Source organism: Frieseomelitta varia, unplaced genomic scaffold, assembly GCF_011392965.1.
Source record: "Frieseomelitta varia isolate USP_RPSP 00005682 unplaced genomic scaffold, Fvar_1.2 scaffold_907, whole genome shotgun sequence".
NCBI lineage: Eukaryota > Metazoa > Arthropoda > Insecta > Hymenoptera > Apidae > Frieseomelitta > Frieseomelitta varia.
The window spans coordinates 74,946-90,780 of record NW_025110709.1 but is presented as its reverse complement, the minus strand read 5'-3'; the positions used below and the strand labels follow the sequence as shown (position 1 = coordinate 90,780).

Sequence of the window (15,835 nt, the reverse complement as noted above, 5' to 3'; positions counted from 1 at the left end):
AAAAAAAAAAAAAAAAAGAAAAAAGAAAAAAAAAGTAAGAGAGGAGAAAGGAACGTTCGCAAGAATTTCCAACTATTACTCATTTAAGTATGTGTCATATGGTTAGATAATAGGTTAAATTTCATCAGTATATTTGTTCAGAGTGCTAGGCAGTAATTTCTTAGACTAGTTCAATGTGGCCTTCCTTAAATGTGTGACCCAAGATGTATATCAGATAGTCAAAATACATTTCGAAAACTTCGAATATTTCGAAAAATTGAAAATGCGATATAGCAACTTAAATCTCAGATCGGGTGAGCTTTTCTCAATCTGTGAAATGTGTGTAGCCTTTGATCTGACTCGATATATAGATATATATATATATATACATATATATACATATATACGCAAATGATGTCCACTACACATAAATCTTAAAAGAAAGGTTGAAAGAGAGGACTTTTCTAATGCATACTCGCTACACGGATCCACAAAAATGCTCTGGCGTAATATTTACGCACAGCGCATAGTCGCAATTACGTTTAACTATAAAACAAAATATTAAATATTCGTGTATATAATTACACGCATATACATGAAACATTATATGTGTACATACATATGCATAAATATACATGTACATGTCATGCGAATACGTGTGTACACGTAGATTTATGTGCAAGTACGTACAACTTGTATAAGATATACGGAGAATTTTTAACGTGCATACGTGAAACACACTAAACTATTCCTACATACTTAGTACGTATATACGTTCTAGACAAGTTAATTAGTTTTATGACGGCCGACTTGCAAAGTTCAGCATTTCCTCTACTCTGTATTGAGTAATCTCTTTCACATTAATAACTATTGCTAGGCTCAAGATATTTTAACGTTCCAATATGCTTATGTACAACTTTGTACGATTTTGTTTTATTATAATTTCGATTGCGATGTGATCACGCAAGTTCGAGTTCCACGAAATCATTGAACGACGTTTCGTTCTGCGTTCTTAAAAGACTTGAATGACGATTATTTCCATATTCCTATGAAACTATTCAAAACAGGTATTCGCACAACGACAAACGAGAATATTTTGTATTAGAAAGAAAGGAAAAAAAGAAAAGAAAATGCAAATTCATACACTGTCCAACACATAGGGATGACAAAATGTCTTATTGTTAGACACAACAATTTTACTGTCTCGAGGTCTAATTTTCTTAATATCTAAGTTGAATCGATCGGCCTGTATTAAGATTAGAAATATTCGTAAAATTGGTTATTGATTGAATGTTGGTGGAGCTTTAATATAATCATCTTTGCATATATATCCGTCAACTGCTATCTAAGCTGCATTGTGTATGTAGTGCCCAATAATAAGATGGGGACAAATGGTGTGTCGGTTTAATTCCTCCTGTACTTCTGTATCAATCTTAGGCAAGAAACGTTAGTAGTGAAGTATTTGATTTGGTCCTAGCAATACTTGGTACGAATACAGTTTTTCTGGCTGTCTTTGCTGCTGACCATTACTAACGAACCAACGTTTCTCAAATTTCTACATTGTCTCTCGTTTTCATACGTTTTACAAAGAAAGTCGAAGCTTCACAAAAAAGTTTTTCATCGGTATCTTATTTCTTTCTTATTTGAAACCATTTTCGCACATCAACTGATAATTTTATCAGTTGTGTATATTCATTTATTTTTTTCAAATTAAAGCACGAAAATTTTAGTTCCAATGAAGAAAATGTGAATTCCATAGATGGGATTAAGTAACTTTAAATTAAGTTTCTGAATCGTTTTATCGCTTGGACGTACACGTTTCCGTGCGAAATAAAAATTGTTAACCTTGTACGCCTCGAAGTTTTGAATGACAAAATTACATCGTTAATTACTGAAAAAAAAAAAAACTCTTATCTACAAAATATCGCGTCTTTGAATTTACTGTACCGAAACAACAGCACTTTGCTCGGCTGCAAAGACAATCTTTAGGAGAAGGGTCCGGTACTATTCAATCTTGGAAAAAATGTAATAAGGCATACATACAGACTGTTAACTTGCTTTTACATAGTGCTTACATAATCATTGAGGACCATGTCATCTCCATGTATATCAGTATATACGATTTCATTCTTCGTTAATACAAAGGAATATTTGCATTTCTTTGCAACTCCATTGTTTATCCGTTTTTTGTTTCCTCTTTCTCTCTTCATTTTCTTTTCTCTTTTTTCTCTCCTTTTTTTTAAATTTTTGTTTTATCTAATCGCAGAGGTGAGCAATATGGATTTAACCTGATTATTTTTACGTTAGTATTATTTTGTTAACGTCCCTCTTTGTCTCATGCCGTTTCTTCACTCTTCTGAAAGAGTTGAAGGCAACTAAGCACTGGAAGAGAGGCGCGCGTGGTCTTTTACGATGTTCAACTCTTCTTTATGTTTATTTCAAGAATAAAACGAAACAAATGATTAAACACGCGTCCGGAAATATCGAAAGCATAGTCTTAGCAAGAATTTAACGAAAAACGTAAGAAAGAAAAAAGAAAAAAAAAAAAACGAAAAATACATGTGTTTGTTAGTATAAGATAGGTTATTGAATCGTTCGTTAAAAAGAAGTTCATAGGGCGAAGAGAAAGATTACTTTTGCTTATGTTATGTACATTTAAGAATGTGAAAATGGGGAAAGTTTTCACAGTTCTGTACGTTGTGGTTTACGCTGAAGAAGAAAGCAAGCAATGCTTTGCAGAATTTCCTTCCGCATTTCTCAACATGTTTATATTGTAACTGTGATATATATAATGCCAATTTGTACATAACTTAACGCTGAAGAACTTACAATGCGAATTACGTGCAAACCACGGCAAAACCAAAAAGTGAACGCAGCCAATTCGTTTAGTGTTCCCTTCCTTATCGTCGTTATTTCATTCTTCTTTCGGCATTTTCGTTTCAGCCAATCGCTTTTACCGCTGTTCTACTACATAACTTGGAATGTGATATTGAGAAATAAATGTATATGTCCGATTATCGGAATCTAATCACTGGATCTGTTTAGAGAACGGAAACTGGCAGAGATTACATAGCAAAAAGTAACGCCATTTTCATTCGTCCAATTCCTTCTATGCGTGTACAATTTCTTTTTTCTTCTTCCAGTTGAAAAAGGGCATGAATAAAGCTTTCTCGCGTGAAGTTACATGTGCATGCGCACATATTCAGTGATTACCTCGTATTGTATTTACCATATGCAGCATCATTAAGAATAGGAACACTGTCTATACAGATACGTGTTTGACAATCCTATTTAAATTGCATGTGATATACTACCTAATAGCTAAATATGTATATGTATGTATTCACGCGTGTATATGTACACGTACAGGTTGTTTCACTGATACTATTAACTAACAATATTGAATCGTTTCGTTTTATTAAATTTCCAAAGTATTACACAGTATCGCGAAGAAACAAAACAAACCTAACATTTATCAACTCGGATTACTTCTAATTAAAACAATCACTTAAATTTAATATATTAACTGTTGCATAATTCGTATTTTAAAGATAATAATTCAAATTTTATAAATTTGGATCATTTTTGATTTGCCTTGTGTATTACGATCAAATGAAAGATCGCACGAAAAAAGCAGCTTCTATTGCATATTAATATAAGTATGTTTGACAATACACTGTCCATTTCTCCTTGCAAGCCAGTCTTCTTATATTAAGTCTTCTTGCGCTGCTATATTTTGCAGTTTTGTATATACTTACCTGTATATTTATCTGATATTCATATTAATTATCAAACAATTTTTAAGTATCGTTTAAAAGGTAAAAATTAGGTTTCAAGTAATAAAAATTAGCGAAACACATTCCACACATGTGCGTCCACATGCTCGTGTACGTAAGTACATAATTAATTTTGCGAACGCTCACAGAGTGACGAAGTTACGTAGAAAAAAGTCTTAATCGTCCATACACAAATGTATATAAAGCAAAATAATAACGAAGAAGAATAGACAAGAAACTGACCAATGTTTAATTCACGAAACTCTCAAGACGTTAGTGGGTACCTGTAAGACTCGGTTTCATTGTCGATAGATGCATAGGATATTAATAGTGAAATGGTTTCGCTTGTGTTGGATAAAAATTCCCAATGGTAACTAAGATCGGTGCAGGGTTTGGATAATTAATTTTTAATTGTATTAGTTAATTACTATATGAATTAACTTCGTGTACGAGACTAGACAGTGTTTAATTTCGTTCATCACAATTTCTTGACAAAAAGTTATTCTAATATTTTGTGTTCTGGTTTCAATATCAATCGAACAGTTTTTATGCTCATTTCTTTTTCTTTTTTTCTTTCACTAAATGTTGTTGAATTAAATTATATTCAATTAAATTTTAATACAACATAGTGCAATATACTTCGTTTCGACTTTAAAACAAAATTTCAGATATTAAATGTCGTTATCACTTCCGATTTGCAACATGTTACTGATTTTCAACATGAACTGTAGAGATACATTTTCAATGGAAATTTAATAGAATTACCATTTTTTTTACGACATGATTTTCCTTTTTCTCTAACTCTTTTCCGTGTACTTTAATCTTGAATGACAACATTAAAAAGAAACAGAAAAAAATTGAGAAACCAGCTATTTTTTTCTTTGAATTTGAAATTTTTCATTGCTGAAATTTATTTTGATTTTTTTATGACTTCTCTATGATTTCTCTATTTTTAGAAATATTTGTAAGTTATGCCTACTTTGATCCAGAATTATTTCGATCTTTTATCATAATAATTTATTTTCAAAATCTAAAACATTAAAGAAAAATGTTTTTTTTTTAAACTTTCACGTACGCCCTGTTTGCTTTTCTTATATTAATAGCAAACTTATCAATTTAATATTTGATATTTGTGTATTTTACGATGCTCGTTTATTTGTCATTATTTGATTATAAAATAAATATCCAATCATCTTATTAATGTCTACATATACAGAACATTATTAGAAATAATTTTATGAGAATTTCTCTGGCTACTTTTTTTTTTGACAAAATGAATAAAATTTAATAAATATTACAAACGATATTAAATACTGTCTGAAACTAAATGTTGTCTGTCAAATCTTTATCTTCATTGCCAGAGTGAGGAGTCGGTTCAAATTAGTTCAACTGATGAGTGTCAATTACTTTGCACTCAGTTTTCATCTCGCTCTCGATTCGTTGTATTATTCATCAACGAACAAATTGTCAGAATATTAACTCATATCCACATTTATTTTATAGATATTACGGTATTCAGTTCCATACTAAAATTGAATTAAGTTGATAATCCGATTAAGATAGTTCGATATATAGTCAATAAAGGTATTAAAGTGATTAATCGCTGAGCAATTTACGCAGTGGATTAACACGATAGTAATCGACCAATATAACAATTTCGTCATGGGAAATGTTTAACTGTGTGGCACTAATGTAACGCTATACGTTCAAAACTACCCATTCCTGTGAAGCGAACACGTATGCCTAAGATATACACACTTTCATACGGTGCATAAGTTATGCGTATTTGTCCAATGGAAAGGCAATATTTTTCTTGGAACGGTCGATTCTCGATCGTCATAGACGGAATGATATTGATAGTATTTGTATGATAGTTAACAATTTTTATCGCGTATCTTCGAACGCCCAGTACAGCTTCAAAGAAACTTTAACGATGGTGCAAAGGATCGTATGTAACAACTACTACGAATTTCATTTCTCAATTTTTGACAATGTATACATTTAATGGTCGTGTACAATTTAGCGAAAACATCATCTGAATTTTCTCTCCCTAACGTGTATGCTACATTCAATTTTATTTTACATAATTTCTTATTTTTATCAATTTTTGTTCATGTTTTCTTTTTCATGTTTTAATAGTTTAAACAAGAATAGAATTACTTATTTACAATTTATCTAATGAAACTATTTACATACGTTTAATAAGTTATTAAAATATATCGAAAAACTATTGAGTCTGTTAAAAGTTAATATTAAAAAATACCTAAAATTTCAAAATTTTGTCACCAAATATTATCGTTTGTCTAATATTGATCTAGTGGCTACATTTTGATCTTCAACTGGTATTTTTAAAAATTATATAACATATTTTTTTTATCAAACGATTTGATAACGAACATAAAAAAATGAGTCTTTAACTCTTTAAGTCATGTAATTAGTGGTTATTTTCATTGTATCCTAAAAAATTAACGTACTTTGAGAACTATTTTCTTTGTATACATAAGTGCTTTCAATCCATTTCTATTGAAAAATATGAGTTAATGGAGCGACGAGAAATTGTTAATTGTATGAACTGCTGAAAATCAGATCTTCTGTGACTCGTTATTTTTGTGATTCTCTACATACTTGGTCCAGAATTCATTTGATCATTGTATTCAAGGGATTCATAGAAGAAAAAAATCGAAAATTTCGATCGGGTCTCTAATATTGGTTCGCATTCTCTCATCATCTGAAAAAAAATGAATAAGTTTCTGATTTTACAGTTCAATCCCGTTTTTCCCTAATTTTTTTAAATTCGTCACGTTATTTATAAATGACATTATTTTTTTATTTCTTAAGGACTTAAGCACAACGGTGGATGTTTGAAATGTAGGCACGGTCATTTTTTGTATATTGTGCAATATAAAGATGGTCCTTCAAAGTCAGATATCGTTTTACGAATTTATCTGGTCGAATTTTTGGTAGTTTCATCTTTTTCAATAATTTCACGATTGTTTCTAAAACCGACAAAGAACAGATCCTTCAATTTGTATTTTTCCGTGTAATATTGTTATTCTCCTTTTTGGTAGATTTTATAGTCTTTTCTCTTCTAAATTGATCCTCTGTTATTAACAATGTGAAAGTCTAAATCATTATTTTTGTAAATTAATTCAAAAACATTCGCCAATTGGGTTGTTTGTAGATTTTCTGAAGACATAGCTCGAGCGATAAATCTTCGTGATTGAAATTGATACAATAGATTCAGATTTCATAGATTAAAATAAAATAATATTCAGAAATTAACTAACTTGATCCAAACCGTTGTAAATCTCCTGTATTTCAATGATTCCAATCAAAGATTAAGTCTGAAATCTTTAAAATCTCGAAACAAGGGAAAGATAATGACAAATATAATAACAAGTTCACTATGCAATAATTCTACGTTGAAGAAAAAAATACGAATAGAGGGAAAAAACTGTAGATAGGTAGCATAGTATTCAAAGGTGTAATGTTTGTTAGAATGTTTGCTAGAATGACTAGCTCTGTCGAAGCTTCTGTATTAATATCGACATAACTTCATTTTTTTTCATATTTAATAAAAAAAAAAAATAAAAATAATTTTATTACAGTTCTAAAAATTTTAAATATTAGATGTGGCAAATTATATAAAGATAGATATTTAATTTTTATTCGTTTAAAAATTTTTTCTAAGAACTTGTTTGAATAGATTTAAAATGCTGAAACTTCCGAATATTTTTGAAAACCTTGGATTTAATGGGTTCAGAGGTCTTGCGACTCTGAAATATCTAAAAAGCTTTCAACATTGCCAAAATAATACTAATAAAACTATATAACATGTAAAATCCAATAACAATGTTTTGTGCGAGTGAAAGCTAATAAAATTAGGGATTATATCTTTTCAGGATTTAAAACTTATTCAGGGTTACCAAAATCTATTGGAGTCTCAGATTTTAGACAAAAAACAAAGATTAGGTTGATACATTTGAAATGTTGTCCATATGATACAGACAAACCAATATCAATTACTAAATTTTATCTTATCGTCCATTAACAACTGCATTAAAAAAACAGGGAATTTGTTATAAACCACGTTATGTTCAATGTCAAGAAAATTTACGTGTAATTGAAATCTTATTATTAACCGTTACAATTAATCACAATATTCGTTTATTTTTTTTTTTTTTTCTGTAGAAGAAATACTGCTGTAGACACAAATTTATTTTTTTGAACACTTCTTCCTTCTCATTCAAATAATTTTTAATACGCAAATCGTTCAGAAACAACTCCTAACAATTTTGTTCCAAGAACTTTTTAATTCTAAAATTAAGAACATGTATAAAATTTTGATCAAACAGATAGTATTGTAAAGAAACTATTGTGTTGTTGAACTGCGTTTCACTTGGCGTTTGGGATTCTCTAAACTGTCATCGAATTAATAAATTTTGGATGAAGTTAAGGAGTCAATTGCATTTTTATGTAATATTCGTCGGAAGTTTGTTCTTCACGTTTTCGTTTCTTTGCTTCTTTTGCTCTCGACGTTATTGTTTAGGAGAGACTAGGAGGACGATGTGTTCCTTTCTTTGCAATACTTTGTAGGTTTTATTATTACATTTAGTAACAGACAACATGTTTCAAAACTGTTAGTACGGATTGACAATATAAGACAATATTTCCCGAAAAATGTTACTTTGATATCATTAAAATATCTATATCTCTTAATCGTTTCGTAATTTTTTAAAATATGTAAGAAATTGCATTCTTAAAATTATATAATTAAAAGGATATTTTATTATATATCTTTTTCTTACCATTTCAATACAAATTTGACATTTTCATAAAAATGAATTAGAAATATCTTTTGTTGTGAGTATAAAATAATGCAAGATACCTTTATCAAAACTTTTTTAGATTTAGACGTTTATACATATGTTTTATTTTTGTTTTGCAAAAATATAGTATATGATCTCTACAATCCAAAATACAATCTAAAATATTACAATTTCAATGTATTATCTAAGAAATCTGTTGATGCTCAAATATATATATATATATACATTCGTCCATAAAAATTTCTCAATAGTCAGTCAATCTGTACTTAACATACACTCAAAAACATGTAGTGTGTTTATGCTTTCGCTTCCTATTTTTACTCAGTAATTATTAATAATTTAGTAATTATTAATAATTTAGTAATTAAGATTTAAAACGTGTCTATCAAGTATTTATACGATTGATTCCGTTTGGAACTTACACTCAACCATATCAAACTCTCGAGATCTGCAATAGATGTCTCACATATTCATCGAATGAATAACAATTATAATGTAGTAATTGAAGTATATATATATATATAAATATTGTCTTCTTCTAAAGCTCGATAATGAAAACTTCAATTCGAAAACTGATTAAGTCCATGATGATAGTAATTTCGTGCTTCTCGAAATAACGATCGTAAATCGTTCTACCAGAAGACATCGATGAGCTCTTAGAACTCGTGTACGACAATCTATGATCGTGGAATTGCTCGATTTGTAAAATATTAATATCAAACGGCCGTTAATAACAAAAATATATGAGTATTTCTGATAGAAAAAGAAACCAAAAATCGTAGGTAATATGTAATCGTAAAGATACCGAGAGAGAGAGAGAGAGAAAGAGAATCTGTAATTTCTGATTAGAACAAAGGTAGTAAAGTTTAGCTAGTCGATATTAGCCGTAGTTTGCAAATACGTAATGCAAAAAGAAATAATAGACGAATAGAGTCGTGAACAAGAAAACGAAAAATCGATAGATAATAATGGTTGATAGTAATGGTTAGTAACAATAAATAAATACGTATTACACGTATACACATATATGTGGACATTTACATGAATAATTAGTAACTAGTAAGTCGTTGGAAACAAACGACTAGACAATTAATTAGATATTATAGAGCATTTGTATGCGAGTACAAGGAAGGGAGTGACCTGTAGGATTCGAAAATGTTGATGAGCAGCGTCGTAGCGTCTAGAAAAATTTTAGACATTCTTCGATATTTTCGACGTTAAACCTCTGGCGAGATTCATTATTTTGTCACTAATACTCGAGGAAAATTCTTTAGAGATCATCGATTGCTCATGAGAAACAACGAGTTAGTTCAAATTCTTAGGCACAATTCTCTCCTGATTCTAGACGCGTATATTGTAACTTTACTCACGCAATACGCGTCGATAGAAGTTGATATATTTAATTGTAAATATTACGAGTAATTTTCCTCTCATCGAGAGAACGATTTTTCTAAAAAAAAAAATGAAATTACGCGACCACTATACGCGTCTTGCTAGTGATTTTTAGTTTCGTTTTTTTCTCTTTTTGATTTCATTGCCTGTGCGCATTTTTTTTTTTTTTATTTTCTCTTTTATTACTTTTTCTCTTTTCCTTTTTTGTATCGATTTAATACTAAGGATTTAATAATATTTATAGGATTGATAGTATGTATATCGCGTTACTATCGATCGATATAGTTAAAATTAAAAGAAACATTAAAGTTAAAATTAAAATACGAAAATACTTAGCTCTTTTTGTGTTGCTTGAAAACAGTGAACAAGAAGAAAAAAAATGTTTCTCCATCGTTTTGATGTTTGAAATGTATATTGCCAAAGTTTAATCCCTACTTTCTTTTCTGTTAACTGTTCCAATTAATTTACTGTATTTAATCAGTAGGTAATTATAATAGGGAAATTATTTATTTTTCTTTCGATTATACTACAATTATTTTAACGTTGTTCATGCACTGTAACATGTTACATATCGATAATTCATGATGAGTGTCAACATTGTCTTGCCAGTAGGTTTATGATCAACGCTATTCCACTTGTTTTTCGTTAAAAAAAAAAAAAAAAAAAAAAAAAATGAAAAAGAAAGAAAGAAGAAACGATTAAAATGTAATCGTTAAAGATCATTGTCGTTAAAAAGAAGATATCATTATTATTATTAATAGATTTAATGCAAATAGATAATTATATATATATATATATCTTCTTGTCTATGGGGTCTGGGCTAAACGATAAATGGAAGACGATTCAGAAAATTCGTTTCTTTCTTCCGTTGAATGTATTGCAAAAGAATATTATTCGCCTAGTAACTTTAGAAAATTCTCTAGTATTAATAACGCCTTCGCATAAATAACTAACAGTAATATCTTGTTTCAACACGTTCAACGTTGTTATTCGAAGAAACGAATTTTTCAATTTCACGTTTTTCTCTTCGCTTTTGAGCTACTATCGCGAGATACTGGCTTTGCATAATGCATATGTGTATACACACGCATGCACGCGCGCGTGTGTGCGTGTAAATGGAAGAAAAGTGGGTGGATACAGTTGTAGTCATAATTGCACAAGTGGGGAGAACAGTGCAGAATTACCGTTAACAAACTATATAAACTATATAAATCGTTGCTGTGTATCCTCAATCAAATTCAGCAATCGAATATCGCAACCGCCGGTACGTGTCTAAGAAAAGAAAAAAAAAAAAAGAAAAAGAAGAAGAAGAAGAAGAAGAAATAGGAAGCGAAAAATGGGGGGAAAAAATTTTCGAAAGCGAAAGGAAGAAAGGGAAACACCTTTTCTATATTAAAAAGCAGCGTTATTTGCCGATGTTTAGAATGTCTAGCGAATAATTTAGGTCGCAGGTGGAGAGTTCTCAGGGAAATGCAACCGAAAGAGAGTATAACCGTGAACGCAGAATTGCTTGCCCTCAGTGATATATTCTTTCCCGGTGCTGGCGAAGGATCTCGATGATTTGAGAAAACTCGATTAAAATGTAACGGAGACTGCTACTACTGAAGTTTGATTGACCATAAATTGTTTCGTTCGTTTGAAAAAAAGAAAACAGTTCCATATAATTGAATCTTGGAACGTTCTTCGTATCCTGAGTTTTTTTGTTTTTTTTCCCCCCCACTTTGATAACTTCAGTAGCAGGATACCAGAATAAAACGTTCGACGAGGAATAAACTGATATCAACGAAAGAAAGCTGATATTCGTGGTTCTAATTCATGCTGCTGCTCTTTTCTACTTTTTTATCTTTCAGATAGTTTACACGACAGGCAAACATTTTGTACTTTGTAATATTTCTTAACAATTGCGCAACGACGATTAAAACTACATAGAACGAAAATGATCGACGACAAACGGTAACATTCTGTTTTTGACGATGCAATTTTCAAGGAAGATTGTCGAGATCCTTCGAGATCCAGCGTTTCGCCTCATCGAACGAGAAAGAGGAATGCGATCCCACAATCCATCGTATATACGCATAAATTTCGTTCGTACAAAGACAATCGTTTTACTTCAGAAAATAAAAAAGGAAAGAAGAATTTTTTCCAAACTTCAGGGTAACGGATTGAAAAGTTGAACAAATAAGAAGAAGAAGGACGATAATAAATAAACAAATAATGAAGAAAAAGTTTAAATAAACATCGACATCGCGAAGGGAATACTGCTTGGTTCGCGGACCATTAAATACCAAATACTATACAACGATCGCGTTACAATAGTTATTTAACATAAGTGGGGAGGATAGATGGAAGTAAAGGAAGCGTGATCGAGATCCAAACACAGGATTTCTTTACCATTTTTGCGGTTGTCGGTTAGTAAATTTGATTGAGGGGATTTGATTTCTTATCATTTATAAGAAATTACTTGTAATTCGCGCGTGGCTTTTCTAGTTGGTCGACTGAAATTTCTATTAGGTTCTTTCAGTCTTGTTTGGCAGTGGCGATCAAACGAACGAGAAATAGAAAGAGAGAAAATGCGAGTTTAGTCTCAGAAAACTTTCGTCGCATGACTTTATCCTAAATGTGCAGGTATGCAGCCTCGAAGAATTAAGAATAAAATTCTTCGTCGCTGCGTATTATAAAAGTTTCACGATCGCGGTCAGTTCAGTTTTCATTTGTTCCGTTTTCCTCCTGTTCGAATCTAAACGAAAAAAAATTCCACTTTTCACTGCTGCTTATACACAATTTCAGCAAGTAGTACTTCCGACTACTTCTAAAGGATCTCAAATCAGATATCGATACTCCTGAAGAAGAATTTAGGTATTTTACTTTTAGACATAGTTGCATGGTTGATTAACAAGATATTTCAGAAAGTTTGGATAAAAATTTTAGAGTGTAACCTCTAATTCTATCATGATGAGAGGAAGAATTTATATCTGTGGCTATAAGAAAAAATGCCGCGTGTCAACATTTCAAAAAATCTACGTTCATGTCAATTGAATTGTAAAGTATAGGACTTATGTATTTATGAAAAAATGCGTGAAAATAAAATTTATAAGATCAAAAAAAAAAAAAAAAGAGAGAGAAAAATACAATTTAACCAAATACAATTTAACCAAAGTCCAACAAGAAGAGCTGATATTATAAACTTTAAATGGCAATATTTCGAAAGTGAAAGCACGTGACATACGGCGCTTTTCCATACAATCACAGATATGTGTTACATAATATGTGTAATGTATGCACTATTAGTTACCATTAAGATTTTTAAGCTCACTTGATGACTTAAAAAAAAAAGTCGAAATTAATACAAATATTTTTACCTTATTGTTTTATTTATTTCATTTATTATTAGTATTACTATTTTATTTATTTTTCGCTACATTTTCGTACGTTTCAACTCAGCTACAACTCGATATTTTATTTTAATAATAAATTAAATTACTTTGATAAAAATACGTTTTATCAACTTGTTGTTTCCCTATTTTAACACATATAGAACTTGCAGAAAAGATTTATAATTTTTGTCCAACTTTCTTGAAAAATAGAAAAATAATTATTTTTCGTGTCAACAATTTTCATTAAATGTGAGAAATTTCGTCCGATTGCTAGTCTTATCGCCGTTTGTGTAGCTTCCATAAACCAAGATGTAATTATCGTATTTCAAACATATCGCAAAATTCTCGGAATTTTCGTGCTATTAAGGTTGCACTTTGCTCATGCGGCATCGCATAGTCTTGTATTACTTGCCACGAAGAAAATACACATATATACATATACGTAGCAGGTGCAAAAAGTCTCGGATCTAATTATTTGCTCACGCGCGTAATACACGCGACAAGCGTTTACAAGTCGAACAATTTGATCCGGAAGAATCTCGAACGAATTTCGAACGTTACGTGTGATTTTCACGGATATACATACATATATCATGCGTAGAAACAAAGTAAAACATATTTTGTCACGACGTTCCACCGTAAAACACAAATCTATGTTTCGATATACGATTCCTGAGCAAGATTAGGATTATGTTGGAACGTTACACTTAAATAGCGAATTCTCCTGTTTCGCGTGGTGCTTAAAATTTGACTGAACATTAACCATTGCGTCCATGTGTATCAAATTTTAAGCCGAACAAAAGCTATATCACAACATGTAGATAATATCGCGGAAGAAATTAAACGAAGTAAAGAGAGATATGTAATGGAGAAATATATGAGTGGTTGAACAAAGAGAATGATAAAAGAAGAAGAAGAAGAAGAAGAAAAAAAAAATAGAAAAAACAATGCTCAAATCTTAAATGGCTATGCGTCTTGGCGTGCATCTTTTTAACAAAGTCATGCGTGCAGAACATTGTACACTCACACATTTATACACACGTACATACATTCACTAAAGACTGTAGAGATTCTTAGGAAAAAAAGAAGAAAAAGAAAAAAAGAAAACGACGGCAACTCGCACTTTCTGTAAATTGCACAAAATAATTTTTTATGGATGCACATTATATTCGTGTAAATGTGTTGTTATTTGTGACAGAGAGTCGCAAAATATGAAAAAAAAAAAAAAAAAAAATGGGGGAGGGGCAAAAGAAAAGATATATTTACTTTCGTCATCGTTTTTTCTATAAGCGCCTATACTCGATGAAGTTTTATATTCGTTACGCTTAAACTCGTATTAACATTGTGTTACTCTACGACTGCTTTTAAAAGAGGGAAAGTTCGTGTCAGAAGATTAATCGCGATAAAATACACTATATATACTGCCGGGGAATCGTTAACCAAGATAATGTACGTCGTCGTCACGTTTTAGACCAATTGATGATGCTTGACTCGCGTTTCTTTGCTTGAAACGCAAGCGTTGTATGGGACGAAATAGAACAATGGTACAATAAAAAAATGGTTTTTACTAGAATTCCATTACAAACTTTTTTATTTGAGTTCCTAAAATTTTTCAAATATATTCAATTAAATCTCAACTGAAGCGTTTTTGGTTAATATTATATTTTTTAGCATTGCCTAGAGATTCAAATATATATTCACGTTACTCGGACAAGAAACGAGTTTTTTTAACAACTTTTTTTTAGTATGATTTATATGCATATAATTCTTTCTTTTTTTTATTACATATACAGAATCAGTTTTAAATGTACGATTTAAACCTTCAACGAAACAAACATAAAATTGCTTCTAAATATTAAAAGGAGAGAAAAAAGAAAAAGTAATTCGACTAATTTTTAATACAAATGTCTGCTTTTTGCTCTCGCATCGATTTGATTCGTTATTTGAACTTTTTTTTTTTTTTTTTCTTTTTTTCTTTCGTATTATTCAATTCCGTATGTTGACGAACGAAAAACAAAGGCTTGCTTGAATCGAAGATAAGACAACGGCAATAATAACTAGCAGATCGTGTCGTATCTGATCAACTCTCTAACTTGTTCGTTTGTTCAATGTCTTCGATGCTTTTGGGCTGTGATTTTACAACGCTGATAACCCAAAAAAATCGCACTATTTATTCTCAAGTAAAAAAAAAAAAAAAAAAAAAAAAAAAAAAAAAAAAACACTAAATCGACAATCCAAATAAACCACGGAGAAATTTTAAGGACTTTAAAAACATTTTCTTATTAGCTCTTTCTTCGACATTTAGACAAGAGAATTCTTCGGCATCCTTTAACTTAAGCGCCAGTGAATATGACGTTTACCGCGATAACGTGGATAGTACAGTTTCCTCGGGTAAACGTAATAATATTATATATATATATATATATATATATATATACATAATTATATGTGTGTATATAGCCACAGAAAAATGTCTCGAAATAAG

General features: G+C 30.5%; 1 protein-coding gene and 1 long non-coding RNA gene across 4 annotated transcripts in view; one reads left to right on the top strand and one right to left on the bottom strand.

Annotated features, from left to right (window-relative positions):
• Window positions 1-15,835, top strand: part of LOC122537409 — a 41,364-nt gene that overhangs the window by 5,080 nt on the left and 20,449 nt on the right. The window lies entirely within an intron of this gene.
• On the bottom strand, window positions 2,223-3,286 carry LOC122537414. Its single transcript, XR_006308621.1, has 2 exons — window positions 3,193-3,286; window positions 2,223-2,361 (listed from the first exon to the last, which is right to left on the bottom strand). It is a non-coding gene; the product is annotated as an uncharacterized LOC122537414 (long non-coding RNA).